This window comes from Neofelis nebulosa, chromosome 16 (genome assembly GCF_028018385.1).
Source record: "Neofelis nebulosa isolate mNeoNeb1 chromosome 16, mNeoNeb1.pri, whole genome shotgun sequence".
NCBI lineage: Eukaryota > Metazoa > Chordata > Mammalia > Carnivora > Felidae > Neofelis > Neofelis nebulosa.
Window position 1 is genome coordinate 37,089,063 of NC_080797.1, and position 15,857 is coordinate 37,104,919.

General features: G+C 48.3%; 1 long non-coding RNA gene across 4 annotated transcripts; it reads right to left on the reverse strand.

The window, feature by feature from the left end:
- Positions 1 to 1,039: 1,039 nt before the first annotated feature.
- LOC131498049 (uncharacterized) lies at positions 1,040 to 14,415 on the reverse strand. Of its 4 annotated transcripts, none has more exons than XR_009255267.1 (5): positions 13,536 to 14,415; positions 11,061 to 11,258; positions 6,455 to 6,584; positions 2,768 to 2,845; positions 1,040 to 1,391 (listed from the first exon to the last, which is right to left on the reverse strand). It is a non-coding gene; the product is annotated as an uncharacterized LOC131498049 (long non-coding RNA). The 4 variants fall into 4 exon arrangements; XR_009255268.1 differs by lacking the exon at positions 13,536 to 14,415 and adding an exon at positions 12,604 to 13,526; XR_009255266.1 differs by lacking the exon at positions 13,536 to 14,415 and having other exon boundaries at positions 11,061 to 13,526.
- Between the last annotated feature and the right edge of the window lie 1,442 nt (positions 14,416 to 15,857).

The window sequence follows — 15,857 nt, forward strand, 5'->3', positions numbered from 1 at the left end:
TCTGCCCAGCATAAGGGGAGGTGGGGAAGATGCAGGGAGCTAGGGACAGACAAGAAGAGTGGGGAGCTGAGCTCAGAACTCAACTCTGGGGCCAGGCCCTTTCTATCCTGCGTGAACTCCACCCACAGGTACACACATGAAAAAATGTACAAGTTACATGCCATTGTGAGGGCCTAGACAGATAACTCACATCACACACACATTTCCTGAGGAAAATGCACAGAAGGCAGGCGTGTTCTGGCTTGCACACGTGTGCAAATCACCAGGTTCTTTGCACACAAGTTCCTGTACAAATGCACACACACACATACAAACAACTAAGCCATTCTCAGAGGATGGGGCATATAAGAATCATCTCTCTGTGTCACAGAGCAGGATCTCTCATTATGTGGGTGGGCACCCCCCTCCTATGATACCAGGCAACCCCTCTAAGGATCTTGTAGCTCCTATGACAACTGTGCCCTCCCCAACAAATGGGCAGACTTGCCCAGACCTGAGGGTGTCATCAGGGGTGCCTGCTCTCTGCACTCAGGGAAGGACGTCTCTGTGCTTCATCTAGGAAAGAATGAGTGAGGGGGAAAAGGCATCCAAATATCTCCTGCCTTTCATCAGACAGGCAGTTCTCATGCCCCCAGAGAGTCTGGTGTACTGGAGACAATCCTAGATTTCTCATCCCATTCTCAATACTAACTGGGCAGGTTATTTCTCAGTGAGATTTTTTTTTTTATTTGAGAGAGAGAGAGAGAGAGCAGGGGAGGTGGGTAGAGGGAGAGAGAGAGAATCTTAAGCAGGCTTTGCATTCAGTGCAGTGCCCAGTGTGGGACTCAGTCCCACAACCTGGGCTCATGACCTGAGCCAAAATCAAGAATTGGATGCTCAATTGACTGAGTCACCTAGGCACCTCTCTCAGTGAGATTTAAATATAATTCATGTAAAGAGTTTAGCTCATTAACTGGTCACTATTATTACCATTATATTAACAGTATGGAAAGAGTGGTTAGCAGGTTTGGATGAAATAATGTAGCCGAAGCTTACAGCACAGTGTCTAACCATAGTGGATTCTCAATGAACACAAGTACAGTATGAATTTAGTGGTAGAATTTCAGGAACTTAGTCAGTTAAAGGGAGCTGAGATAGAATTCTCCCTCCAAATGAAAGAAGCATGCACTCCCAAGTGCAACAGGAAGAATGGAAGTTAGACACAGACACACAAAAAAGCTGAAGGATGAGGTGGGAAGCAATAGAATCAGGTGGGAAGAGGGGACCCCCTTGGGGTGAAGCATCCAGACCTCCATCCTTCAGGGCCATGGAAGTCCTTAGAGTGTCTCTATTCCAAATCTGAAGTCTTTATCCACATGTCTTCCCACTTATTTCTTCTCTGGGCTTCATTTCTGTAAACAGCAGCATCCAATTAGTTGCTCAAGCCAAAAACCTAGAGTCATCGTTGAATCCTTCCTACCCCTCATTCTCCATATAGACTCTCACCAAGAACCACTGATCCTTGCTCCAATATGTACCCAAGTCCAGGCTCTTCTCTCCTTCCTTAGTGCTTTCCTCTAAGCCAGATCATATCACCTCTCATCTGGGTCTCTGCTCTGACCTCCCACCTTGCCCCACTCTGTTCCATTCTCTCACAGCAACTAGGGTAATCTTTTTAAATTGTAAGCAGGGCCTTTCATTCTCTGGCTTAAAATTTTCCAGCAGCTTCCTCAGCACATAGAATAAAACCCAAACTCTATCAGCTGGATTGGGTCCCTCCCTCCCCAGAGTTGTCTGCCTCTGCCTCTCCCTCTCCATGCCTCATCCTCACTGGCCTTTCTTTCCACTCTGCACACACTAAGATTACCTCCCCACCCTAGGAACTGGATGGCTTTCTTGGCCCAACCAATCATCTTACCTTTCTCCCACTCTTCTTGGCTGGCTCCTTTTCATGCTTCAAGTCTGTTTGTCTACCCCCACCCTGAGAAACCTTTCTGATGCTTTTATCCAAAGCAGGTCCTTGGTTATTCTCTAGTACAACATTCTATTATTTCCTTTGCAGCATTTTAACTGTTGCCTTACTTTTTTTTGGTCTGCCTGTGCTGTTGGTGTGTAAGTTCTCTGAGGGCAGGGACCATAGCATTTGTTCTGTCCCCATGGTAAACTCTGAGCCCAGCATGAAATAGGTACTTAGTGTGTTTGAATGGCAGAATTGATGAATGCTTTGATATCTTGAGGGGTGGGGGTGGGTTGAGCAGGTCCTGTAGCCTGGGCTCCAACCTGCCCCATTAGGGGTCTGTCTCATCTCTCTTCCTCTCAGGAAGCCGGTCTGCTGGCAGCCTCCTAATTATATTTTACTTCACTATAAATCTTTTCGTTAAATATAATTGAAAAATACACCTTTTGAATCATCGCATTAACCTGGCATCCACTCTGAGACGGTAATTAAAAGCTTCCTAGAATGTCTCACCAGCTTGCGGAGAACTGACTTAGAGATCATCCTCTGTCAACCCCAAATGTGTATGCACTAGCCTCCCTGTCCCTAGAGAAGGTAGAGGCCCTAAGTTCAGGCTTGGGGGGCGGTGAGTATGTTCCCCCTCTTCTCTCTCAATTGCAGGATTCAGACAGCTGGGAGCAATGCCCAGACTCCTGACCAGCATTCCCTCTGGGGCCTCAGGTCTGCTATCCTCCCTGTCCTCATTCTCTCCTCAGCTCCAGGCTCAGAGCTGTCACAGGTGGAAGGTCAGGAAGGAAGGGGAAAAAGAAGGAACAAATGTTCTCCCAGCACCTAAGTGAGTTGGATCTGTCCCAATAAGTCTTTGTAGGTCCCAGAAGGCAGGCTGTGGCATTGATGCTGGGAGAGGTTCTGCAATGTGGTAGGTAGGGTTAGAATTCAAAGTCAAAGCCAGGATCTGCGAATCTAACTAATAACATTGCCTCCTCTCAGAGTCCCAGTGTGGCCATTGGTGACTGGTGTCCTCAGGCCAGCCCCTCTCCCTTTCCAGGCCTCTGGTTCCTTAAACTCCAGGCCAGAGAGTTTTCTGGATTCATCTTTGACAATGCTCTTTTACACCTCATATCTGATTCAGAAGCAAATCTGTCTGCTCTGCCTTCAAAATAAATCCAGAATCTGACCACTTCTCATCATCCCACTGCTACCACCCTGGTCCAAGCGGCAGCCCCCTCTCTCTTGGATGACCACAGTTTCTGCCTTTGGTCCCTTCAGTCTATTTTTGGTGAAGCAGGCAGAGTGATTTTATTTATTTATTTATTTATTTATTTATTTATTTATTTATTTATTTATTTAGTTAGTTAGTTAGTTTAGTAGACTCCATGCCTAATGTGGGGCTCAAACTCACGACCCTGAGATCAAGAGCCACATGCTCTACCAACTGAGGCAGCCAGGCAGCCCAATTTTTTTTTTTAATAACAGCTTTGCTAAGCTATAATTCACTCATTTAAAGTGTACAATTCAGGGCGCCTGGGTGGCTCAGTCAGTTGGGTATCCAACTCTTGATTTCGGCTCAGGTCATGATCCCATGTTTTGTGAGTTTGAGCCTCACATCAGGCTCTGTACTGATAGTGCGGGAGCCTGCTTAGGATTCTCTCTCTCCTTCCCTCTCTGCCCCTCCCTTACTCACACTCACGTGCTCTCTCTCAAATAAATAAATAAACTGTAAAAATAAGTAAAGTGTACAATTCAATGGTTTCTTAGTATATTCATGGTGTTGTGACCATCACCACAATCAATTTTGAACATTTCATCACCCCATTTAACAGTCACTCCCCATTCCTCTCAACCCCCACAGCCCTCGGCAACCAAAAATAAAACATTACCTTCTCTAAGAAGCTTTTCCTGACTACCCCATCAAAAACTGCACCTCCTTTCCCTCTCCTTCCTTGCTTTATTTTTCTCTTTAATACATATCACCATCTAACATGCTATGTATGTCACACATTTATTATGTTCCCTTCTATTTTCCCCTGCTATTTGTGTGTATTCACACACAATCCCGCTGTGGGTGGAAGCTTTTTTTTTTTAATAGTAGACTCCCAGCACCTAGGACAGGACCAGGTACATAATAGGTGCTCAAGAAACAAATGTGGTATGAATGAACTCAATAATATAGGTATGGAGATCAAAGATCTCAAAAGTTGCATTCATGCTCTAGGGGCAGGCAATGAAGACTTATCCTGGGGTCCAGCTCTTGGGTGCATGAATTTATTTCTCTCTTCTTTTTTCTCTTTTGGTCTTCTTTTCTTTCCTGCCCTAGACACAATGTTCCATTCACCTCCACCCCCTGGGCAATCCCTAACACCAACTCTCTTGGTGTTGTCCAGGGGACTTGTTCCTCCTCCTTCTCTCCTTTTGCCCTTACCACCCCCTGACTCTTCCCCATTCTTCATTTTCAGATTCAGTCCTGGAGAACATTAAATGAATGGTCTCTGGAAAGCTATTGGAAGAATAATCAGTCTCACTGTCTGAGTCCCCCAAGAATGGTGGCATTCATTTACTGTGCCCATGACTTGGGCCAAGCCTTGAGTTGAGTGCTTTTGACTAGCACTGTAAGATAGAACTTTCCGCAATGATAGAAATGTCCTGTTTCTGTTCTGTTCAATATGGTGGTCACTAGCCAATATAAGGTTATTAGGCATTTGAAATGTGACTGAGGAAATAAATTTTAAATTTTATTAAATTTTAATGAATTTAAATTTAAATAGCTATATGTGGCTAGTGGCTTCCAATTGGGCAATGCAGATTTACACACATTATATAATCTTTACAATTATCTTGGAGAGTAGATATTATTATCCCCATTTTACAGATGAAGAGGAATGGCTAATCATGATGAGAACCCACATGTCTTGGTTTCTAGACCCTTCTAAGGAGCTGTTTCAGGGCTTGGTGTAGGAGTTATATGTATGAGAAGGGCATGGAAAGACAGTCATTCATTTTTTTCACTCAGTGAGATTTCATTGAACCTCATCTGCTAAAGACTGGGGATATATCCACAAGTCTCTTACCGCATAACCTTCTGGGACACATTTTTATTCCCATTTGACAGATGAGAAAATTGTGACTCAGCCAGATTCAGCAACTACCAGATTTCCCTGCTCCCTTCTTCTTCCTTCACCTTTACTCTCTCACCCCTACTCCCTTCCTCCAGCCCCAGTCTATTCTCCCTATTGGAGCAACTGTGATCCTTTGAAACATTTGCCTGATCATGTTTTCCCTCACTGGAGATTTGGCCAGGTTCCCCATTTTATTCCCAGAGAAAACCAAAGGCCTATGGGACCCCATGCATTCTGTGCCTCTCCCATTCCCACTCAGAACCTACCTGCTTCTCCTTTCCCCGGATCCCTCCAGTCCACTGGCCCCCTTGGGCCCTTCAGGCCCTGGCTTGCCTGTTTGCTGGCTGCTCCCTGATATCCACACTGCCAATTTCTTCATCCCCTGAAGGTCTTAGTTCAAATGCTGCTCTTCCAAATGAGGTCTACCCTAACCTTCAGCCTAAAATGGCAACCTCCACCCCCCCAACCTAGATTTGTCATGAACTTTTCCCCCTAACGCTTACCACCTACTAACATAATTTACTGATGTAAATGATGCCTATCTCCCAGCTAGAACATACATTTCTTTTTTTTTTTAATTTTTTTTTTCAACGTTTTTTATTTATTTTTTTTTGGGACAGAGAGAGACAGAGCATGAACGGGGGAGGGGCAGAGAGAGAGGGAGACACAGAATTGGAAACAGGCTCCAGGCTCCGAGCCATCAGCCCAGAGCCCGACGCGGGGCTCGAACTCACGGAGTGCGAGATCGTGACCTGGCTGAAGTCAGACGCTTAACCGACTGCGCCACCCAGGCGCCCCAGAACATACATTTCTTGAAGGCAAGGATTTTTGTTTGAAATATTCTAGGGCCTCAAATAGTGCCTGGCACATGGTAGGTTATCAGTGAAAATGTGTCAAATAAATGAACAAGCCTACTCTAGGTATTCCTGCTTTTGCAGCAGGAAGGCTCAGATTTTAACTTGAGCTCCTTTGCTTCTAAAGCCAGAATTCTTTCCCTCAAAGTCATTTTTTAACTAAGAATTCTCTCCAGTCCCCTCCCCAGGTTCTCTCCCTTAAGGGTGGCCCTGGGCTCACACAATTTCTAGCCTAGGTAGGGATATGAATTCCTTTATATACTCTTGGCTACAATGCCCAGGAATTGAACTAATTTTACCAAAACTCAGAGATCTCCTTTCTTCAAGGCAGGAGGCCTGGGTCTATTTTTCTGGCTGTGGCCCCAGCAGGTATCCCCCTCACCCCAACCCCAGACTCTGCTATTCCTTCCCCTCTCTGCTGAGGAGCCTAGACTTTTCCTTCTTTCAGTGGGGTAACTTGGGAATGTAGCCACTCCCACCACACCTCTGGATATGCAGTAACACAAAGGCAAGTAGGCATCATTTCCCCCCATCCGTTGACTTCTTACCCCATGAGGAAAGTGACAAGATATTTCCTCAAGGCATGGTGCATGGGCAGGACCTCTTCCTTGGAACAGGCAACTGGGATTGTTTGTGAGTCCATTAGGAGAATGGGAGTTAGATAACAGGAAGGCCTTCCTAAAATTTGGAAATGAAACAAAGGTCGCTACTTATGGGCTAAGATAATGAAGTGCATTCATCTTCCTCTAACCCTGTCCTGTACCTCTTCCGTAACAGGTAAAAATGACTGCAGACTGTCCCCTCAGAGCTCATTCCTCCCCAGTGTCTCTTCTCCTTCATTCTTCCTTGTCCCCTTTCCACCTCCCTTAGCTCAAAGTCACTTGCTGGGGCCCAAATGGAGAGACAGCTCCATATGTGCCCCAGGGAATATTAAGCCATGTCCAGAGGGAAGAGCTGGTGTCTGGTGTGCAGCCCAACCACCTTCTGGCAGTGAGGTTTGAGGGGATACCAGAGTCCAGTACCAGCTCTGCTGGATCACCACTGTGTGGTCCAGAAAAATCAGTCAACCTCTCTGAGCCTTAGCTTTCTCATCTGTAAAATAGGACTAACAAGATCTGCTCTACAGCATTGTATGATTAGGAGATGGCTCATGGGAAGCTCCTGGCACAGGATAGGCACTTAATAGTTGGTACTGTTATGACTAATATTACTTAGGCTCCAGGATGCCCTCTCTTCCATCCCCATGGATGAGGGAGGGCCTTTTCCTCCATCATTCTCTATTCCTCCAGTTCAGATGAAAGTTCCAGATGGAGCCTCCAATCACACTCTGCTCTAATTGAACCTCTACACCCTGCTAGAATTCTTTTCCTAAAACTAACTTCCTGGAAGTTCCCCACCACCTACCAGGACACAGCAAGAACAGTGATTAAGAGTTTGGGTTCTGGGGTCAAACCTGGGTTTGATACTCAATTCTATCACTTCCTAGCTGTATCTGTTAAGCAAGTTATTTGGTATCCCTAAGCCTCAGTTTACTTATCGGAAAAACAGGACAATAGTACTTGCTTTGTGTGGTTATTGCAATAAAGGCAATTGGTACAAAGCATTTGGCACATGGAAGATGCTAGCCCTATTATCATAATGACATGAAAAAATCATAAATCCTGAGCATGACATGCAAGGTTATCTATAGAAGTTAGACTTCCCAATTTTTAGAGCAGGATTGTCAGAATGAAGCACCTGGCCTGCGCATCCAACCTGTTTCCTGCCATCCTCCACACGAACCCTATGTTTTGGTTGGCACAGTGTGTTACTCACCATCCCCATGCTGAGACCTCTCTCAGTGCCTTTGCACATGCTGTTCTTACTACCTTGAAAATTCTTTCTCTCCTTGCCCAACTGGTAAACTCCTACTCATCAGTTAAGACCTAAGTCAAGCCTACTGCCCTCTGTGAAGTCTTTCCAGACCTAGGGTCTGGGATCACATCCTGGTGCTCCACCACTCCAGCCCTTTACCTCTGTTTAACATCAGGTAGGGAGCCACAGGCCTTAGGATCAGGCTGTCTGGGTTGGAATCCTAGCTCTGCCACTTCCTACCACTTCATTTGTTACTTCACTCGTTTGTGCCTTAGTTTCCTGATCTGGAAAGTGAGATCATGATAATAATATCTGATTAAGGGTCTGAGGAGTAAACGAGTTACTATGTAAAAATAATTTGGTCCCACACTTGGCACAGAATAAATGTCCAGTAAGGTGAAGCTGTCATAATTATTATTCCAGCCTCTTTTGCTTTCCAGGACAGAACTCAGTCTACATGTTGGTCTTCCAGACCAGGCTATGAGATTTGAGGGTAGGGGCTGGAGCTGATCTATGAAGCTCATGCAGAGTGGATACTTGGCACCTCTGCCAGGGCGGACAGTCACAAAATCTCTCCTTTATCAAGAGCTTTCTCATTTGTCCTTCAGGATAATACTATGAAACTGGGTCCAAGGTTCTTCCCACTTTACAGATGAGGAAATTGAGGCCCAGAGGAAAAGCCTACAGGTCCTGGTAAGCAAGCAAGTAGCAGGGCCAAGTTTTACCCTTGGACTCAGATGACTCCAATCACCTCCCCCTCCCCAGCCTCAGTTTTCTCATCTATGGAATGGGATGATAGCTGTTTTTCTAATCTCTCAGGTTTACTGTATGGACTAATATATATAAATATAAAAGGAAGAATGGGGTTTGAATCTCCCCTTATAAATTGGGTAATGCTTTGTCTAAGATAAAAATAAGAACTTTTCTGGGGGTGAAACTGAGAAGTAGCTGAGACTGAAATGGTCCCAAAGCCCCCATTCACCCCTATCCCTAGGGCTTGTCTGCAGCCTGGGGCCAATTCAGCAACCTTCCTCCTTTCCTGGGCCCACTGCCAGCCCCTCCGCCCCTTCCCCCTACCCATTGCCACTGGAAGACAATGGTGGGCAGGCCCGGCCTTTGTGAGAGGGGTCAGGCCAGTTAATCTCAGACTGGGCTGGGGAGGGGCATGTAGGAGGACTAGGGGAAGGGAGAGGGGGCTGCATGTGGGGACAGACAACAGAGGGCTTGTGAGGGTCTTGGGGGGGGGGGGTGGAGAGACACTGGAGGCCAGGGGCCTGAGGAGTAAATGCTTCAAACAGGCTTTGGGGAGCGTTTCCTCCGAATGTAGATTTGAGCTCCTATTAAACTTGCCAAAAATTTGTGTTAGCTAATGGATTCTTAATTCTGTCTAAAATGAGAGAGGGAAAATTATGCCATTCATCTTGTATTGGTTTGAAATTACATCTGACACCTAATCGATCATACTGTGGAACATTAACTCTTTGGAAGAGACCCAACTTTTCCTCTCTCCCTTGCTTTCCAGCGCTCTCCAGCCACCCCCACCCCCTGATTCCTTCTTTTGTATTTCATTAACTAAGCAAAGCTTTAGCTGTCTCTGGGGGTGAGGGGTGGGAGTTAGGGAAAGTGTTCATTTGAATCAAAAGAGATAACTAGGCCCCCCAATCTTTTGCCCAAGACCAGGGCCCCTGCTTCCAACCTTCAAGTGACCTCTCTCTTCCTGCATTTTCCTATGTATTCCGAGATCTAGAAAAGCAGAAAGAAAGAAAGGCGTTGGGGTGTGGGGTGACCTCAGAACCACCTTGGGGGCACCAGAGAGAGGCCTGGAGCCAGGCAAAGCTGAGCTAGCACCTGGGGCTAGGGCAGGGGCCGTGGCAGGGGGTTCACCTGCGACTTGCTTGGCAGATGGGTGAGGAGGAGGAGGGCAGATGACAATAGATTTACCTCTGGGGATCCTGATGAGCTCTGACTGAAAACCCCAACTCCAGACCTGCTTTCCAGGAGGAGGACTTTCTGGCAGCAGAGAGAACCCACTGGAGGCCAACAGACCTGGGCTGGGATCCTGGCTTCATTCCTGACAAGCTGTGTGACCTTGGGCAAATTACATAATGCCTCTGAGTCTCAGTTTCCTTCTCTGTCAGAGTAGGATAATAACACAGGCATAGGGCTCAGGTGAGGACTAGATGAAATAATCCAGGTAAAGGGGGAACAGAGCCCATTGCCAGGCACACAGTAGGTACCCAATAAAGGTGACAGAATCCGGATCAACACTCCCCCTCCCTGATACTTCTACTTCCCCACTTCCCTTCCCACCCCCCTTCTTCCCTTTTCTCTCCTACCTCCAGCGCCTGGTTCCCAGGCAGACCTGGGCTGAGAAGCCACGAGGTCAGGTCTGTAAGAGCCAATGTCTTCTCCTAAGAGGACACCAAAGGAGGCCTAGGCCCCCTGGGTCTCTGCAGGGCCCCTAGCCTTCTTCCTTCCTGGAGCTCCTCTGTCTCCTCCTAAAGTTGTAGGGGTTGTCTCCTGCATGGAGAGCTCTCTTAGCACCTTCCACCCTGCCTGGGTCTCTGGAGGAAAAGCAGCTCTGGGAAGTGAGGCCAGGAGGAGGGGCACCCCAGCTGGGAGAGAGCCACTTGCTTTTACTCAACATCCCTGACTTTTGTGGTTTCCAAAGGGTGTCTGTCCCCAGTTTGATTATCCCATATTTTATCAGGAAGGGGTAGATTGGGTGGGGAGTGGGGGCTTGTCACTCAAGAGCAAGGTAGGACAAAGGGAACCAGGTAGGTGTGAGAGTGGGGAGGGGGGCAGGGACATCACCCCCATCTCTATTCCCTGGGAGGTACCATGGATTCTCCCTCAGGTTGGCTTTAGGCACTATGCGAAAAGAAGCTTCCACAGCCCTCCAGCTCCATGTGAAGGGAGTCATCATGGAAGGAATGTGGCATGCACCTCTGGCACAGAGGACGCACGGGGGCTGAGGGCCTCTTTCATTGTATATCAGGGTAGTCTCACCTTCTCAGCATAGACTTCATTCTCAGTAAGCACCCATAAATACCTGAATGAGTGAATGTACAGGTGAAGGGACCTGGTTGGTTTAAGTGACCAGTCAAGGTCACATAAGGAATCATTAACTCTTATCAGGTATCTGCTCCAAGTGCCAGAAAGAACTGCCTAGAATGCTCCGACTGTATTCTTGAGCCTTGTGGAGGAGCCCCACGTGAAGACTATGAATAATGGTGAAACATTACCCAGTACCCTCATTTTACAGAGGAATGCAGGACTAAGAAAGGGGGTCCGACTGACCAGGGCCACAGGGTGAGGCAGGGCAGCTGAGGACGTGAGGCCCTGGCTCTCAGTCCAGTGCTCTTCTGTACCCACATCATGAATCTGAAGGGACATTTTCTAGGCCTCTTGTCCATTCCCAGCAGAGCCTACGTGGTTTCTGGGGAATGGGCTGGAGTTTTGGGAGGGAGTCCGGAGAGCTGCTGAAAGAGGCTTTCCCTGAAGAGAGAAAAGCAGAGGGGGGTGGTGAGGTTTCTTAACTCCCTCTCCCGCCCCAACACACATACAAACACATAGCGGCAGGAATTTTATTTCCAAATGTCCCTTCTCTGGGGAGCTTACTGTTTCCCAGGAGACGCCTGGTGGAGATGCCCCTTCCTGCCAGCCTCCCTGGCAGCCACTAGGCGGCTGTGGCTCCCTTTTCTGCCTAGAGACGCCACAGCAAGGGTCCCACGTGGTTTGTATTAATAGGAAGTGGAGCCCAGGACTACAGACACAGAGGATGGAACAGTCCAGCCAGGGGTGGGTGGGCAGCCAGGCCAGTAGACTGAGGCAGCCTCTCCCAGGGCCACATTGATCAAAGGCTCCAGGCAGCCTGGCATGTCTAGATACATGTGCTGACCTGCTTCTGGTCACCAGAGAAAAAAGAAAACAATCCTCCCTGACATCTTTTTCCCCAAACTGGAAATGTTTTTGTGTTTTTATCTTAAATATAAAAGTAATGCAGGACTGTTACAAAAATAGATAATTCCAACAAAACAGAATGAACAAAAGCTCCAGACTCAAATTTTAGGATCTGTCTTTTCCCATAGGAAAGCAATCAGCCTCTAGCAAAGAGTCCAAGGCAAAAGTCTGCTTTGTTCAGGAAGAAGTGGGAAAGTATCATGACACTGTGGAAAGTTCTAGAATTTTGGAGGTCCTCCTGAAGTAAACACCCTTATACTGGAGAGACTGCTATGTGTATCTGTCTGTTTTCCCCTCAGAAGATCAGCCGCTTCAGAGTGGAGTTCTTCCCACTCACTCTGTGTTATTCCCACACTTCCACCTTCTGGGTGCACCATGCTGCCCCAGTGTGGTCACCCAGGAAATGTGGGTTGGAAGAATAAATTCATGAACTTACAGATAAGGAAACAGACCCAGAGATAGACACTGAATTGCCAGAGTGGCCCAGATCATGTTCACAAATACGATTGCCACAGCTCTGGAAAAAACTGGCTTCAAATTCTCCACCAGCTCCCTCTTCCCCAGGGCTGTGGAGAGCTAAAGATTGGAGTTAGCCAAAGAGGGCAAGGCTACAGAAGAAATTTCCCAGGTCTGGCCCTTGGACAGGACAGCTCTGAGGCACTAGAGGGAGACTGTCAGGTCTTGTAGGAAGAGAGGCCCCACCCAAAGAGGGATGGGAGTGGTGGAGAGTCTGATGTGAATTTAGAAATTAAATCTATGCCAGGCCAGTGAGGTGGAGAGCAGTTTTGCCCTTCTACCCTGACAAGGAAGCAGATCTGATTGGAAGTTTCCACGTCACCTTCCAGTTAAGAAGGGATTTAAGTATATGGAGGAAACTTACCTCCTTCAAGGAGAAGGGACGGATTCATCCAACACAGCAGCAGGGATGGAAGCCAGCCCCTCATCTCCCTTTCTCTTCCTTGCTAGAGAGTCCCATTAACCATTGATAACTGTCAGGGAGGTCTTAACCCCATTTTACAGATTAATAAACCAAGGCTAAAAAAGGTAAAGTTACTTGCCCAGGTAACAAACCAAGTGGCAGGACTAGAAAGGCCCTCCTGCCTGGCTCCCGGATGCTCTTTCCACTGAGGCCTCACCGCACCTGGAGTAGGGAGCCACCATTTTGTGGCCAGACCACCCTCTGCTAGATTTGGGCACAGGTTCTCTAACTCATAGAGGCCGGTGGGCTTCGTTTGAGCTCAGATCCTTGCCTGTCCAGTGTTGTTTGGGCAGACCCTGTCCCTGCTTCCCCCTGAGAACATTTAAGGCGCCTAGAGAGGCCTGCAGTCACCCGGGCTTGGCCCACGTGATCAGTGCTCCTGGAAGATGTCACCTTTCCCATTTTGCCAAGGCTTCTTCTGAAGTTCTCAGTCCATCACTGTGCTCCCTCCCCACTCCAAACCCTCCAGACTCTTTCGGGTTAGGGTGCAAAATTTTTGCCAAGGGCAGGTCCCAAGACCCGCGGCTTTCATGGCCCAGGGCGGGCGCATTGGGCGGTAGCACTGAACCTGGCCCGTCACAGCTCCGCTCCTCCTTTGGGCCCTCCCCGCCCACGAAGGGGGGCAAAGGCTGCCCCTGCCCTTCCTCCTTGACCTGTCCAGCGGGCCGCAGCGGGGCACCGAGGGGCCGGCAGCCCGAAGAGCGGCTGGGGGCGAGGGCCGGGGAAGGGGTCCGCAGATGCCGCCTCGGCCCCCCTTCCCTGACCGGGGCCCCCACGGTGTCGGGGAGCAGGAGGAATCAATCAGGATAATGAAGCCGCAGCCTGCCACGCACCGCGGGGGCACTGAGGAGCCGGGGCCAGTGCCAAGTCCGCCAGACGGTTCGGAGGAGCCGAGCCCGGCACGGCCCGGCAGCGGCGGCAGCGGCGGCGGCGGCGGCGGCGGCGGCGGCGGCGGCAACCCGAACCGGCGCGGAGGCCGGACGAAGCACCGCGCAGGTCCTTGGCAACAGCGCCTTGGCAACCGGGACGCCCGAGAGGAATCTTAAAGCTGCAGAGCCTCCTTTCCTCACCGCTGCCTCCTCCTGGACCTCAGGGGAAAGGGTCGTGCCCAGAGTTAGTGGTGGGAGTCAGGCCCTGTGCCTCTCGGGACTTGGGGGTCCAACTCATACCCTTACTCCTTCATTCATCAAATGTAGATTGAACCTACGTGCCCAAGCACGGGCTAGAAACTGGGGAGGGGAACGGGCTGTGATTAAAAACATGAACAAAGTCCTGCCAAGAGGAGTTCACAGTCTAGCGTGCAAGGCAGACCAGACTGGCTGAGGTGAGCAAAACCCCGTACTACCCAGGATGAAGGGGCTTAGGCTGGAGGGCTGAGGGGCTATTACAAAATAATCCCGCAGCACCTGCTTTGTTCTAGGCCGTGGGTTAGTTTGTTCCTGGACTGTGCTATTATCCCTCCAAAAGTCCTGTGAGATGGGTATTATTTTCATTACCATCATTTTTGATCCTATTTTAAAGAAGAATAATCAGGGGCACCTGGGTGGCTCAGTCAGTTAAGCCTCAGACTCTTGATTTCGCTCAGGTCATGATCTCATGATTAGTGAGATCGAACCCCTCATTGGTCTCTGCACTGGCAGTGCAGAACCTGCTTGGGATTCCCCCGCGGTCTGCTCCTCCCCTACTCACACGCACTCTCTCTCAAAATAAATAAGTAAACATTAAAAAAAAAAAAAAGATGAATAATCAGAGGTCCAGAGTGGCAAAGGGACTTTTCCAAAATCCGATATTATGTTTTGGACAATTTAGGACTTTTGATTCTGGCCAGCTTTCATTGCAGCATGATGTCTGGAAGGTTAGACCTGAGTGAGGACTTCCCAATACAAATCATGTAGGAAATGAGGAGAAAGAGTAGCTGAAGGTAGAGATGGCTACTTCTCTCTTCTGCTGCCCACTAGACCAACCTTGTCTGCATGGCAGGCCTATATGTAAGCAGAGACAACTAGAAGGGGTGACCTCCAGAGGTCCCCCTGGTTCTGCAATTTGATGTCTCCTGCCTGAAGTCTAGGCACTGTGCCACCCTTCTGGGCAGCAGTATTTGGCAGGGGGCTGCAAACTAGGGGAGATTCCAGCCTTCTGAAACAAGGGGTCAGGGATGATGGGGGAGGATTAAAGGGGTGGGAAGGGGCTTTGGCAAAAGAAGGCCAGAGTCAATATCAATAGGAAGACTGGGCTTCATCTTTCCTTCTCTTGTCCACCTATCTTTCTCTTTCTGCACATCCATTCAGGTAAGAAATTTGTGCCAGGGCCTGGGGTAGGCTCAGAGACCTTTGGGAAGGCAAAAAATCACGCTGACTTTATAGCCAGACTCATCTGGTTTCAAATCCTGGCTCTGCCACTTATCAGCTATGTGAGCTTGGGCAGGTGATTCAGTCTCCCTGAACCTCACTCAGTTTCCTCCTCTGTAGAGTACAGGCATTAGTATCTACCTTTCAGGGCTATTGTGAGACTTAAATGCATTGAGAAAAATGTATGTATGGTGTCTAGCACATGGTAGATGCTTAACAAATGATAACTTTAAAGATCTCTTTGATAGTCTGATAATGGCTCCCAAAGATATATCTACCTCTTAATCCCAGGAATCTGTGAATGTTACCATTCTGGAAAAGAAGATCTTTGTAGATGAGATTAAGTTAAGAATCTTGAGATGCAGAGGGGGGCCTGGGTTGCTCTGTCGGTTAAGCGTCTGACTGGCTCAGGTCATGATCTCATGGTTTGTGAGTTTGAGCCCTGAGTCAGGCTCTGTGCTGACAGTGTGGTGCCTGCTTTAGATTCTGTCTCACTCTCTCTGCCCCTCCCCTGCTCATATTTTCTCTCGCCTGCGCTCTCTCTTTCTCAAATAAATAAACATTAAAAAAAAAAAAAGAATCTTGAGATGCAGAGATTATTCTGGATCATCTGGGTGGGCTCTAAATGCCACCACAAGTGTCCTTATAAGAGAGAGGCAGAGGAAGATTATACACACAGAGAGGAATAAAAGATGATGTGAAGACAGAGGAAGAAATTGGGAGTGATGCAGTCACAAGCAAATAAATGCCAAAGACCACTAGAAGCTGAAAGAATAGATTCTCCCTTAGGGCTTCCAGAGAGAGAGC